General features: G+C 36.9%; 1 protein-coding gene across 1 annotated transcript in view; it reads right to left on the reverse strand.

Moving 5' to 3' along the window:
* Positions 1 to 1,229, reverse strand: part of NMD3 (NMD3 ribosome export adaptor) — a 60,472-nt gene extending 59,243 nt beyond the window's left edge. The window contains exon 1 of the mRNA XM_033122080.1: positions 1,128 to 1,229. The gene's annotated coding sequence lies outside the window, so the exon portion shown is untranslated. The remainder of the gene's footprint in view (positions 1 to 1,127) is intronic.
* Between the last annotated feature and the right edge of the window lie 14,452 nt (positions 1,230 to 15,681).

Here is a 15,681-nt window from a genome sequence, read left to right on the forward strand (position 1 = left end):
AACAAATAAATGGTTATTTTAAAACATGAGGTGATTTATTTTATAGAAAAGTCAACTGAGAACAGTGGTAAAGTACAATCATGTCTGCAACTTACTTTCAAATGTTATAGAAAAAAGAACTATATATAGTATATAGCATATATACAGACACATATGTAGTCTCTCAAATATATATATATTTATATATACATATATATATATGCATATATATATATAGTTGAGAGAGGTAAAGCAAATATGTCAAAATATTAGTAATTAGTAAGTCTAGGTATATGGGTATTCTCTATACTGTTCTTTCCATTTTTAAGTACATTAGAAATTATTCAAATTAGAAGTTAAGGGGAAATAAAATTTCAAATACAGAAGAAAACAATATTGGCAAAATGGTTATAATTGTTGAAGGCAAGTAATGAGTATGTAGGGATCAGAATACCAGGTTTTGTTTATGAGTGACACTTCACAATAAAAAGCTTTAAAGTATACAACAGGGATCACTACCAGACAGTGAGGTAAAATTTGGTTCCTAGTCTAATTCAACAGACATGCTTCTGTTGCCCCAAACCAGTCTCTATCATTTTGCCCGGAGTTACAGACTCTCTAGGTTATCTCCCTACTTTTCCACCCTCTTCTTCCTTTCTGGCTGTCTGCTTCCCACCAGAGAGACTGAAAATAGTAAACTTTCACCATCCTAACTCAATGGCACTTAGGACAGGAGCATGTGATCCCATTCTGGTTTCATTCTCCCGAAAAGTACTATTTTTTTGTAGTTATTGTTCCAGCAGGAAGTTTACTTGGGTGGAGCCAAACTTGAATTTTGTCTTCTCTGCAGTGGGTGGACATCAGTTTTTATCCTTAGCTGGGCTGCGTAGAGCCTTCCCCATGCATGCGTGGTTCAGGGCCCAAGCAGAGATTTGGATAGAGCTTATACGCAGAATTTGGGGTTCCCTCTCTCTGGGTCTCTCCTTCCAGGAAGTTCCCCTTTATTTTCCCGCTGTTTTGCTTCCTCTGAACTCTGTCCCCTGGTTTTTCAAGCCAGTAAAATTGTGGATTTCTGTGCATAGGAGTTTTAGCTAAGCCTCCCAGGGCTTGTCCTCAAGCTAAAAGTCTTTAAAAATGGGGAAACTCACCCAATGCAATTCTCCTCTTCCAACTGTAGACCCAGTTTTTAGCGGCTTTTCGTCTCCAATGCCTTCAGGTAATTTTTTACTTTTGCCCAGAGTTGATAGCTGTCATATTGGAGATAGATGTTACTTCACAATTTTCTTTCATAATACAAAAGAGATATGACAATTTTCAGGTATTCAACCTCAGTTAATATATAATATGAAGAGGATTAAAATCTGTATAAAAATTGCTTATTCTTGCTTTTTATAAAATATCCTAATTCTTTTCTTTGAAGAATTGCTAATATTAAAAGTGTTCATTTTTATTAACAGGCTAATGAAAAATGTCCGTTGTCTTAATATACCTAAAACAGATAAAACTGTTAATTTTTCTTATATATAAAGGGAAATATTGTCAGTGATGAGTTGTCTTCCACTTGGACGGACTTGACTAATTTAGGGTCTTGCTCAACATTTTATCATCAGCAGTAGTCTGGGAAAATACAGCCACTTGGTAAGGTTTTACAAAAGCTGTACACATTTAGTAATGTACACAATTAATGGAGCCATTCTCTTTGCTATTTTAATAGGGGAAGTATATTTTCCAGGCCAAAAATTAGGGTGTAATAAATCCTACCCAACAGACCTATCAGAAAAACAAAGTATCCTGTATTATTATTTTTTTCAACAGCGAGAAATTAATAGGATCCAAAATAGCTGTAAGAAGAACAATACATATGGTAGAAATAGCAGAACGTGACCCAATCTGGGAGAGGCTAACCATGTCATCTTCTCTCATTTTCCAACAATTCAAAATGCATCTCCTGCTTTGTAATTATGCGTTTATAATATTCCTGAGATTAGGATTAAAGGACCATAGACTCACATTTTATATGAGCAATCATGCTGAGTAAAGTAATAAACACTGTGAAAGTGGAAAGCATAAAGGTTACAGTAGAGCATATTTATTTTGGACCCTCCGAAGTGCTGACATAGCTGAAGCCGGGGTGACAGAACCCCAGCGTTCTTGGCTCTTATGGTTATGAATCAGTGCTAGCCAGCTGACAGATGATCCTTTCTACACTGGCTTCCGTTTACTGTTTTTGCAGCTGATTAAACAACACTGTTGTAATGTAGGCCACTGTGCATCCACACAAAAGTGGTTATAGGTATGGGGAAATGTCTTGGAAATCTTAACTAGACTGTATGAATGACAATCCTTGATGAGAAGACTCCATTAAACACTACCTTTGTCTAAGGCTGCAGAGTGGGTGCTAGTCTCTACAGAAATCATGCATGGGTTTATACGACCCCCAGAAATGCACAAAACATGAACTTCTGAGACTTCCAGTAGATAACAGGCTTTGTCCACAAAATAATTACTATTCAGGTCATACACTCTGCTTCTCTCTCACCTCTTGGTACCGGAGAAATGGTTCTAGTCAACAGAGATTTTATTTGATTTGTGTTTTCTAAAATATGGAGAGTTTCCACTCAAAAAAATTTTTTTTAAGTTAAAGAAACCCCCCAGATGTCCATCTTTTCTTGAAACTTGAAGAATCGGCAACCTGGCATTCAAATTCGTGCATGAGGACACTGGACTGAGCTGAGTATCTGCAGGTCCGAAAGGACTTGTGCTCCATGTCCAGCTCACTCCATCTGTTCTCCTGACCTGCTCAACCCCTAAAGGAATTGAGTTTGAGATCTAGGCCTTATGTGATTAAACTACTGTCTTGTAAGCATTAGCCACAAATATATGTAAAGATGAAGTTGTTACTGAAAAGGCCCATGATCTTTGAGAATCAGCCCCAAATACAGGAGATTACAGGAGTAATCATGCTTTAATTACACCCCTACAGAGACTACCTAGGCTTTGCTAAAGTAACTTTTCAACATATAAGCCAAAAACTATTTGGTCTCTATTCATATATATATATATATATATATATATATATATATATATATATATATATTATATATACACACATATATACATTTACATATATACATACATATATATGTAGGTTTTCAGAGAGTAGTTGAATACTTTTTCAATATAATTTATTTTATGTTTATTATAAGATCTATGGATTCACTATTTTTGCCAATCACATTCCCAATATGAAATGAAAGTAGAAACGTTTGTAACCCCTAACTTACTAGTGACAGGAGAATTTGGTGAAACTGAAAACAAGAACTAAAAGTTATCAGAACATGAAACATTGAATTTATCAACAGAATAGTGTAGAGTATATAAAAGAAGTAACTTTCTGACCAAAGTTCTGGTAGACAAAACTCATAATGATAAAATGCATTGTTTCACTTGATCTCATTTAGTCATCAAGATAACTTACGATGTAGATTATATTCATTATCTATTACTGCATAAAAAAAATTCCCCAAAAACTTACAGGCTTAAAACAATAAACATTTATTGTTTGATTAACCCTAAATAAGATTTAGGAAAATCTATACAATTACAAAACTAAAATGCTTATATGTACATTCCCTTCCATTTATCCACGTGGTGGCTTGTACAAAAATCTTCCTCAATATACACACAGGCATAAAAAATATATATGCAAATTCTATTTATAAGTTTTTGAATAGTAATGGTATACTAGAAATAGAAAAGTTTACCAGGTGAACAGCTTCCCACACCCACCCCCACCTGTTCTCACATCACAGTGACTGTGGATCCTATGCAAGCCAAGAGCTTTATTGTTCAGCTTGCTTCTCTTCCTTCCCCTTGCTTTACTTTTTCTTCCTTTCTCTATTTCCCTCATTCCCCCTTCAAACAAACTGATTTTAAAATATTGCTTGAATTTTATGAGCCCGATTTTGCTCTTGGGATCTTCTCTATGAATTAGAAAATAAAATGTACCCTTTTTTTATAGCAACATTTTGGAGGAAATTAAAACTACACTATAACAACAACAACAACAAACGACAAATTGCTATTATAGGCTGTTCCATAATGCAAATTATATAGTTGACTGCAGTATTCATAGAACATCTGCTAACCCAAATTAAAATGAATGAGAAACTAAATTAGAATTGCTTTTTCCTTCTAATCATATAGAAGTCTAAACATATTATAAGCTAAATATTCTCAGTGTTTTAAGGCATTGCCTATTAGTGAGCTTAGCAGTAAAGTGAAGCAACAACCAAGCGTATCCTGGGGACCTGAAGGCGTTAATGACTGTGGGGCCTAAGTGCTTAATTAACAGCTGGGTAGAGCCACCGGGCGGTGATTCTAACTCAGTAATAACAAAAGGTACAGATTTGTTCTAAATCCTCAGCCAATACTGGCCATAGTCCTTTTTTCTGAGTTGAACTATTTTATTCTTTCTTGCATTAATTACCTGTCATCAAATTTATTATCCAACATGCATATTATCAGGGTGATCTCAAACTCATTTTTGAATTCTGAATTCTAGACTCTGGATTACTCCCTATAAAACAGAAGAAAACAATTTTTTAAAACATCTTATAGTCCAATATTTGAAAAGTGTAATTTGAAAGCCTGGCAGAAAAAGAAAAAATATAGTGCCCCTCTCTCTAAGGAGAATAGCCTATTGCCAGCCTGTCTTTCTCCCTTTCTGTGGTTCTCCCCCTTGACTCATATAATTATCACTGAGGATGACAAGATTTGTTTGATCTTGATGACCTGACTTTTAAATCACTGAAAATCCTTGCTTTTAAATCTTTTTTTCGCCATTAAAGAAAAAAAAAAATCCTGCTCCCTTCAGTAGTACATATATCAAAATTGGAGTATATCGCAAAAATGGATTCGATGACTCCAGCTCAAAATGACATGAAAAAAAAAACCAAAGCACTCCACATTTTTACATTGCGAAAAATTAAATGCATGCTCTGCATCAGCAGAAATTATTTTCAATTGCATGCAACAGGAAATTTAACTAAATAATTTAAATAAATTGTGACAATTTTTCTTGATTCTTCAAAGGAACCATTGCAAATGGTGTTAGCTCTCTGCTCTAGCATTTCTACCATGTGGCTTTTATCCTTGTGAACACCTCATAATACCAAAGTAGCTCTTCTCCTTCTGCCTTAGATCTATATTCCATGGTAGACGTATAACTCCTTAGCCAGAACTGTATTGTATGTCATACGTCCACCCCTAGCTTCAACGAAGCCCATTAAATCAAGTTTTGAATCAAGTACATATATATATATATATACACACACATATATATGTATATATATATGTAAAACATATATAAAACATATATATAAAATATATGTGAGTGTGTGTGTATCAAAAACAAAGTGGGGTTCTGTTAGTAAGGAAGAAGAAACTTACATCAGGTAGGTACCTACCACCATCCGCTAGATGGCATGAAAGAAAGATGACAATATCATAATGAATGCAGAGGGGAAAGGTAAAGAAATTAAAGTAATTCAGAGAACATGATAAAATGAAGAATAGACAACAATGACCTATCCAATAATTGATGTCCCTGAGCCAAAAGTATTATTTAAAAATAGTATTAAAAGTATTAAAGAATAAAATACAGTACAATTTCACTGAAATATAAGAACTGAATCTATAGTTAGGATACATTGTATATTTGAAAAACAATGATCTAGATCAAGATGCAATGTAGTTGAATTAAAAATATTAATTTTTTAAAATTAAAATATTAGTCAGATTTTCAGGCAAAACAAGTCATTTACAAGAGAAAAAGAAACACAGCTGGTCTCAGACTTTGGTATGGCAAACTTCAGTGCCAGAAAAAAAAGGACTATCTTCCAAGAGGTGAAAGAAAGGGGAACCCAAGAATATTATATCCAGCCAAGAATATCACTCAGTCATAGCAAAGCAATAGACATTTTCAAAGACCAAAGCCCTCAGAGAATACAGCTCCTATGAGATCCTTGTAAAAAAAATCTGCTTGGTTATGAAACCCAGCCAACCAAGAAATAAATCAAGATAAGAAAAAAACCAAAACAAAAAAAGTCAGGATTGGACAAGCAGTGGTAAAAGAACTGGTGGTAATCATCACATCTATTTCAGTATAAAATGAAGGCTCCGCAACTGAGGAAGCAAAGGAATAACACAAGGAACACAATCTAGAAAAGGGGGTGAGGCCGCAGCGATGGCCGAGCGTATCTACTTAGTGCTTACTACCTTACAGGTACAACTGCACGTGCTTTCCACGTAGTCACTCATTTAATTTTCACAACAACTCTTTAGGGTAGATATTCATTGTTTTATTACTATTATACAGAGGAGAAAACAGAAGAACCAAAATAAATCATTTGCCCATGATAAGCAGGTAGTCAGTTGAAGAGCGAAGTCTGAGACGAAGGTGTTAAAATCTATAGTCTTGGCATTTCTGCCACAATGCCTTCCACTCGGGTGACCAATGATACCGATTTTAGCACTGGGGGTTCCTAGTTCCTGAGTACCCCTCAGTCCCAAGGAAACCAGGATGGTTGGTCACCCTATTTTCCCAGTGTTAATCCTGTTCTCTTTCACGGCAGAAAAACATTCAATGCTAAAATTAAAACATAATTTTAAAAAAACATAATGACTACAAATCCTTAATGGTTTTTTCATAGTCTTGGATTAACCTTAGGGGATACAAGACACAATACATTGAAAAGGTGAAGAAGCATTTATCCAAAGATTCTTCACATGCCGCTTCAGGTTTCTTTTCCCCTTGCATAAATGTAAGTTTCTTTATGATCAGAGAAAAGGCAATTTAGAGAGAACTTTGGTTTTAAAAATTAATGATCCATTTATTAATTCACAGATTCTAATTTAATTCCTCCTTAAACATTTAAGTTCGGCTTACAAATCTCATTATTTCATTATAAGCCTAGCAGATTTGAACAGACACTTTTAATGCCTTCAATTAATATTTGGTTACATTATCTAACTTAGTTAATAAACTCTTTTAAATGTTTTAGACTGGATGTAGAACTTTAATACAGGTAGGCTGTCGGAGCACCTCTAGGCTCTGGGCTCTTTCTAGCTCCGGTGTCACAAGATTCTTACTCCAGGCACTGCTTCCAAAGTCTAGTCACGAAGAAGAAGAAAAGATAAAGAGAAAAAGATGTGTACCAGATGAATTCACCTCTTTTTCTCAGGGGAAAAAACTAGTTTTCCCATAAGTGTTTCCCAATGGACTTAAACTTACATCTCATTGGCCAGAACTGTCATGCAGCCACCGATGGCTGCAAGGAAGCCTGGGAAACCTAGCTTTTCAGTTGGCACACTGATACCCCAAACGTAATCAGAAGTTTTTTTATATTAAAGGAGAAAAATATTTCTATATATACTTCTGTATTGTTTCCATTTTTATAAAAATGTACTTACGTAGTGTGTGTGCGTTTAATTTAGAAAGAATTCATGTTTATGCAATGTGTGAGGGGAGGGCATTCCAGGTAGAGAAAATAGTCAGATTGATCTAAATAGCTAAATGTGTAGAAAATAATTCCAAAATAATTGTGTTAACATTTATATGTATATAATTTTTACTAACAAGATTAATTGCTAAAATGATCTAGACTATTACAATAAATTTCCTATGCAACATTATTTATTGCGTTCAAGATAGTGTTCAGACTAAGCTAAGGGCTGGAACGCAGACAATTCTTCACGCAGGGAAGAAACTGGGTTAATTGTTATTAGGGCATTCACTCACATCCAGGTAGATAGGAAACGAGCTGAAAAGAATCCTGCATCAGTGCAAGAAAAAAAAATCCAGATTTCTACTTTATATTCAAAGTACTTAAAAAAACACTGATTTGTAAATTCAAAATAGTAACATTAGAGCAAGACTTGAGAACAGCAAAAACTTACCCTCAATCACTCCACAACTGTTTTTAATTTTAAAAGATTCCAGTCCTTATCCTGCATATATGGTTTACCTATTTGTAATCTCAAATGACTGTCTATTTGTAAACTGGAAACCAACTATTACAAAAAGAAATTAATACAAACATTTTTCTTATTTGCATAAATGAAAAAACAGATGAGATTACAAAGCAATGAGGTATGAGAGAAAAAAATAGTGCCATATGTTATCTTCTCAGCATGCTTTTTTCCCCACCCAAAAAATTCTGTGTTTGAGAGTAAGGTGACAGGGGTTTTTTTTTTTTTTGTATTTTTTAAAAAACATTGTCTTTTTGTTGAAGAGTCCTTCCCATGCATTGGAAGGGGAGGTTTGGGAAGGCAAAGTTCCCAAAAAAGGATTGTGGGTTCTGGTTAGAAACAAGCAGCTGCCTGAGGTAAAGAAACTGCAGCAGCTCATGGTGTGGGAGCCTCAGAGCCCCAGGGAAGGGCCAGAGCCCAGAGCTGACAGGACGAAGAGGCACTTGAGAGTAGGAAGGATGAGGCAGAAGCCCGGGCTGGGTGAAATGTCAGATGACGTGGGGACAAGGTACTCTCCTCACGTCAACCACTGAGTTCCAGAGAGAAGTACTTTTCCCTTCGTATGCTTGGGGGGAAGTAATCAATTCCAGAGTATGGCACAAAGGAAGGAAGGAGATTGGATGGAGAAAAAGTCCACCTGAAATTTCACGGATTTGCCAGAGGAAAAAGTCCTCCGAGTTGCAATAATTTTAAAGTTCTACAGGTTCAAACAAAATCAAATTAAAATACCATTTACAAAGCCTCTCACAATGAACCTTGAATACATGTTGGTCCTTCTGCCCACTGGCTTCGCGGGCCCCCTGGTGCATGTTCAGTGATTAGCATGTGTTAAATCCTCACTGAGAACATATTCCAAGACTGAGGATACATCCGCCAAGGCTAGCACAGCCTGACCATCCTTGGAGGACGTACAAGACCACTTCCAACTTGATCAGCCTAGCGTTCTCTGCATCATCATCCTCTCGCAGCATCCCGAGTCCAATTTCTCTCTCTTTACCCTTCCCGAGAACTGGGAAGCCGTTGTTTTACGGAACACTCCAACCTAGGGCCCTTGGGACCTCATTCCTTGTCAGCATTTTAATCCAAGATTCCAGATTTCTCTCCGCTGCATTGGTGCATGTACTTCACCTCTTTCCCTCCCACCACTCCACGACTCCCTGCGCTGTACCTTACACCACTGAGGCACCAGCTATGGCACCTACCACACCAGGTGTGGACCAAGCGGGCTCCGTCCATCCTGTGCAGCAGTCCACCAGGGCTGGCAAAAAGCATGTTCTCAAACACTAAAAACAACCATCTTAATACTTCTCCATGTTCATATTCGCCCTCTTTCTGGCCCTTAAAAATTAACTGTTTAAAAATCACATCAAATTTTACCGGGAATATTTCCTATTTTGCCAGCATTTCAAACTCCGGTTGTTATGCATACATTCCACAACAAAGTTACACCATCATTGTTAAATATATTGATTATTCATGAGCACTGTCTTCCATGGGCTTTTCTCCTAATTCAGACCATTCATACACCTCACGCGGACTCACTGGTCTGCCAGCTCCTGGAGGAGGACAGGGCCCTAACACTTCCACCACATCCAGTTTGTCTATGTCCTAAGGCATCCTCAGGAAACAGATTTGATCATGTGATTCTCCTGATCAAAACTCTCTGATGATTTCCCATCGCAGAAGAATAAACACCAGCTGCCTCTCAAGTCGTGCCTACACCCCCAACACCACACCCCCTGGGCTTCACTCCCCACTCCTGATCTGCAGGCTGTCCTTCGAGGTGCTCCTAATGCACTGATTGTCCACCCACATGAGAAGGTTTCCTGCTCCCTTGTTGTCCCAATGTGCCCTGCTCCATCCTCCAGGGGCTTTCTATACTCTTACCACAATCTGTCCTGGGCTAAAATGATACACGAATTAGCCTCTTCCGTAAAATTGAAACCTAGGGACCAGAATTAGTGTTTCCTTCATCCTCCCACTTTTTCTTGGATAATTTACCTGTGCAGTCCACAGTATAAAAGGAGCATAGCTAATTACACACATACCTGACATTTGAATACTCCTTCCTGTGGCAACAGCTTTTTGGAGCAGGAGTGGATACTTGACATAGGCTAGGTCAATCAGATTCTCTTCTTTCGAATTTGGAAATAGCACATACACACACACACACACACACACACACACACACACACTCTCATGTAAACACACCAAATCTACTTGGAAGATCATGTAGACTTAGGATCTGACGCTATCATTTGGGAGTATCCCTGATGTGTCATGTACAAGTAAGTGAGAGCAGGCAAGAGGCTTACAGAAAGCAGAATAAAGCAGAAATAGGGCAGAGTCAGACGATCATGTAGTCAAAGAGGAAAGGGAAATGGGTGTGTGAGTCAAAGGAAGAAGACGTTTGGCAGCTTTCCAGTTCCAGTGAGGCCTAGCTAGCATAGGTTTTATGAGACTTCTCGGCATCCTGACACTTTACATAAAGCAAACCTGGGTTAGAATTGTCTTTCCTTACAACCAAGGGGTCCCTTTTAACAACTTGGCATCGTGCTTTGCTCTTTAAATGTTTATTAAATTGAAGTGTTATACAACATTCCATTGACTAGAAGTTCTTCAAGTTGAACTGGGACTGGGCGGCCTCAAAAATACAACACATGGGTAGACCAATGTGGCTGCCAGTTGTTCCCACTGAGCTGCGCCTCCAACGTGGAGGAGGGAAGGCAGAACTTTCTCCACTGCTCCAAATTGTCTCATAAATTCTACATTAAAAAGTCGAGTCATTTCTCCAGAGAAATACACATTTATTACCTATACTATTAAAAATGAATGATTTAATATTTTATCCCAGATTTTCAGTAATCTTAGGGTTAATTTGATATTGATTGATAGAATGAGCACTATTACTGGAAGCTACATATAAAATATTTATAAGCACAGTCCTATGGACTGAATTAGTCACAGGAGATTTGATTAAGATGTATAGAATTCTATTGTTGCTGACCTTAAGAAGTGGACCAAAGTGCAGCTCCATTATAATTGGACCCTGCATACTGGATCAGAATTGACCTACAGGAAAATCTGACCATAATTTAGACATTTTCATTTCGGAGCCCCTTCCTGAATGGGTATAGATAAAGTATATACTAGTCAGTGCTAAAACATGAAATACTTTAAACATGAAATTTAGCTTGCACACAACATAGAGGCTATGTTACCAGAAACAAAGTTCAAGAACAGATTTTACAGTTGTTGTTACCTTGTAACTATTACTTTTTCATGTATGTGCAGTTAAATACACATATGTGACCAGAAATGTAACATAATGACCGTGAAACAATGTATGCTTTTTAGCACAATGAGAAATAGAGACAAGCTTGTTGCTTCATCAAATAAAAGGACAGACGGTGTTTTGTATGTTCCTACTCTTTCCTCATTCGATTTTATGTTTTTTATATGCACATTTGTGGAGCCAGTTATGCAGAGTTGAGTGAAATGCAAGATCCAGCTCATTTGGGCCCAAGAAATGGAGAATGTTAACTGTTTTCTCCACTTGGTTTCATCTCCCGCAAGGAAAAGGAGTCAGCCCAAGAAATTTGATGCGAATGTGGACTAAAGGAGATGCTGTTGAGTAAGAAATGAAGAAATGCTGCTCACATTGAAACTGCGCGCGCACATTTCTCCTTAAGAAATCATTTATGAAAATCAATTTGGGTAGATTGTATGTGCTCTAAAATAAAAAAGAAAATAATGCTCCAGCTTTTTCAAATCCTTTCTATGAGCTTGTTAGTCTGAAAGGTTATAAGAGGTTATAGCACAGAAATGGCCAGTTCTGCACAACCAAAGCAGAGCAGATATCCAGTCTACTGATTCACAAGGTTTCATGTCCACGAATTAGTGAACAACCCTGCGTGGTGTGAGCTGGGAATACACACTGCCCACATTTACCAGTTAACTCTCCCCTGCCTGATGATCTGACTTTGTCAAAATTGGTCAGATGAACAAGTTCTGCGTTGCTCAGGCATGTGACACTTCACTTTTAGATCTTATTGGGTACTTTGGACCAATTGTTCAACTTACTTCGTTATAAATCAAGATAGAGTTCAGGGAAAGGATCTGTCTAGGGTAAGAAATAATTAAAATTATCTAGTCCTTTTTATGTATGTTTCACCATAGATATATTTTTGACTTTCTCTTCTTCTTTAAGGAATATGATACAGCATTAAAAGATCAGTTAAGTAAACTCTGGGGTATTATGAAATAGAATATTAATGGAATAATACATGCTCATTTAAATTATATGTATAGAGATAAAGGGAAGTTCTTTGATACAATAAATAAAAAATAAAAACCCTACATACATAATATGATTTTGACTACGTAAATGTACTCATAGAAAAAACAATGGAACATATTTTATAAAAATATTTATAGTGATTGTGTTTGGGTACCACTAAGTCATATTTTCCCTCTATTTTCAAACTTTGCAAATTCTTCTTAATAAACACACATTATTTGTTAATGGTAAAATAAGCTTAACGACATGGTCACAAATTTACTCATTTTATGATCAGATGTCCAGTGAAAATATGACCTTCAAAAATTTCTCCATAACTGATATGATCTTTTTAATAAGCCCTCAACCCAATGGATAAGAAGAAAAAGCTAAATTTTATTCCAATCTGGTCACTACAGTCCAACTAATTAAATTTTTCTATGTAACTCAGTCTCTGCCTGAATGACCCAAGTAAATGCTATTTTCCAGACCTATTCCCGGATTTTCTCCAAGGCGGGCTGTGGGTCCACCAGTGAGGAGTATGGCTACATGAGGTCATGGCCAGGAGGTGCAGACAGGTCCTGGAAAATATATAATGTCCCCTACATTCTCCATGGTCTAAGACAGAGTGGCAGGACCCTACTGCTTCCTAGACTGGCTCCCAGGGAGGCACCATGGGCGCCCTGCTGCTGTCAGCCACCCAAGTCGGCAGCTGGTGCCACTGTGTCCTGTCTGTTCTCCTGGGTTCTCCTAGTGTCTCTCAAAGACTCTGCGATTACTGATACAGCGCAGCCCACCAGAAGCTAGCTAGCCCTACCTCCAGATTTTCCAGTTACTGTTCAGAAACCATTAACTTCTCTTTATTGTTTAACCCAGTTTAGGTTTACATGCCTTGAAACATAAAGACGGGTAATGGATTTTAATTTCTATGTTTTGTCCAACTTAGCACTGCTATGACAAGTCAGCATGTTTTAAAATGTTTTGCAAACTATTATAAAAGGAGAAAAGAGGAAATGATCGTGCAGGAAACCAAAAAGGCATGAAATATTAAGATCTTGCTTCCAAAGACTTTTTTCTTCTCTCCTATGGGGCCCAAAAGAGATGGATAGCAGATCCTTCATAGAGAACATAATACAAAACTTGGTCATTTGCCCCAGATGCAGAATTTGGCTGGTTGTTTCTTTACGGCATCATTTAATTTACTTTGTTCTTGTAGCTTTCATACATCCTAGACACTGGTAGTTTGATCCAAAGCAGCACTGTTCAATGTCACTTTCTACAAGGGATAAACATTTTCTGTCTGTACTGTCCCATAGAATAGCTATGAGCCACACGTGACAAGTGAGCGCTTGAAATAACTGAGGAACTGAATCTTCCAGCCTGCCTTGCAGCTTTGAACTAAGGTTTAATGGCTAGGAAGTAGAAGGAAGTGATGGACTCAACCTTTGGATCATGCCTCTAAATGGAAGGGAGTTAGCTTTCACTCTCCCTTCTTTAGACACTCCTCCTGGCATGTGAATGTAGTGGGAGTCTTTTCCACCATAAGCATGCAGCATGGAACGTTCCAGAGACGACAGAGCAACAAGATAGAATGAACCTGGATCCCTGATACCATATTAGCCCCAGACTGCTTATGTTTAAACTATTATGGGAGAGTTAAACTTCTATCTTACTTAAGCCACTGTTAATTTTGATTTTATTACATAGCAAACAGATTCACCAACTAATCCGTATCCTATTTAACTCATCACACAATTCTACAAAGGAAAAAAGGACTCTTACCATACAGGAGAACCAGTTCCCTGAATGTCACGCATCCTTCCTCCTCAACCTGTTGGCTGTGTCTTCAAATATCTAATGAACAAAATACCAACAGGTGCTGGCAGGCATTGCACATGGATGAGCTCAGTAAGGGATTCTCCGTCACAAGGCCAGCGCTGCCACTGGCCTTGAGCACCTATTTTGCAGCAAGGTAGCAAACCCTAGCACCAGGACAGTACCCTACCTCGAGGGTACTGACGGCCAGTTGCCTATTTGCAGGCTGATTTTACCTGACCCCTTTCATCATGTAGACCGTAGAACAGATATTTAATTCTGCATTTGAATAGGCTTACCCTACTCCTCATTCTTCTGCCAGCACTAACGTCTGTGTACTTACTGAACACCCTAGACTCCACCATTTTTTCTTAGTCAGTATTGCCTCCAAATAGGAATTTACTTAATGGCAAAAGAAAAAGAAAAAAACAGAAGCAGTGGTGTAGTGCTCATACTGTTCTTATCACGTACTCTGGCAGCAGAACCAAGAATTACAAACCACTTGACTTGCAAAGGAATTTTTACACCCAATTATCAGTTATTTTCTTATTTCTGGAAAATAAAACCTAAAAACTTAACCAACACTTATCAAGTGACTATTAATTACACCTATTTTGTTTAGAAATACCTTATTTTTCAAGCTAAAATTGGACAGAAATGGTTTAAAAACAACCCCATAAAATTGGAAATTTCACATGATTTTTACTATTGACTACAGACAATATTGACACCAAATTTCAATATTTCATAGTCTCAGAGGACCTTAAAACACTAACAGATGGACAAACAGATGGATACTAATATGGCATGATATGTGTGGATAATAGATATGTACATAGATTATCTGTATAAAATATATACATTTTACTATATATGTGTATATCTGTATATATATGTATGTATATATATATATATATATATATATATATATATATATACTATGTTTCCCTGAAAATAAGACCTAGCCAGACCATCAGCTCTAATGCGTCTTTTGGTGCAAAAATTAATTAAGAACCGGTCTTATTTTAATATAATATAAGACCGGGTTTAATATAATATAATATAATATAATACTGGATCTTATATTAATTTTTGCTCCAAAAGACACATTAGAGCTGATGGTCCAACTAGCTCTTATTTTTGGGGAAACGTGTGTGTGTGTGTGTGTGTGTGTGTGTGTGTGTGTGTGTGTATGCAATTTCATTTGATGGCTGAAAATGGTAAAGTTTGTAAGTATGCATTTGACAGAATTAGAACAGTAAATTACCATCTGCAAAAGAACTAATCTTAGTTGAATAAAATTTTTAATTTGGGGCATTATTATGATTGCATTTGGGTAACACTTATCATAATTATAGTTTCTAAGACTACAGTTTAGTCTATTTTGTGCAAATTAACACCAAAAAAAAAGGTGTTGGGTTACTAGTAAAGCAGATCTAAAGAAAGTATTTCAGTGATTGCTGTTAAATGCATTATTTCTATAAAATTCAAAACATATTCCTGTTAGTTAATATAGTTCTAATTGGTATATTTTAGGAAAAAAAATAAATAATCACAGAATTGTTTAATGACAGCCA

Source organism: Rhinolophus ferrumequinum, chromosome 2 (assembly GCF_004115265.2).
Source record: "Rhinolophus ferrumequinum isolate MPI-CBG mRhiFer1 chromosome 2, mRhiFer1_v1.p, whole genome shotgun sequence".
NCBI lineage: Eukaryota > Metazoa > Chordata > Mammalia > Chiroptera > Rhinolophidae > Rhinolophus > Rhinolophus ferrumequinum.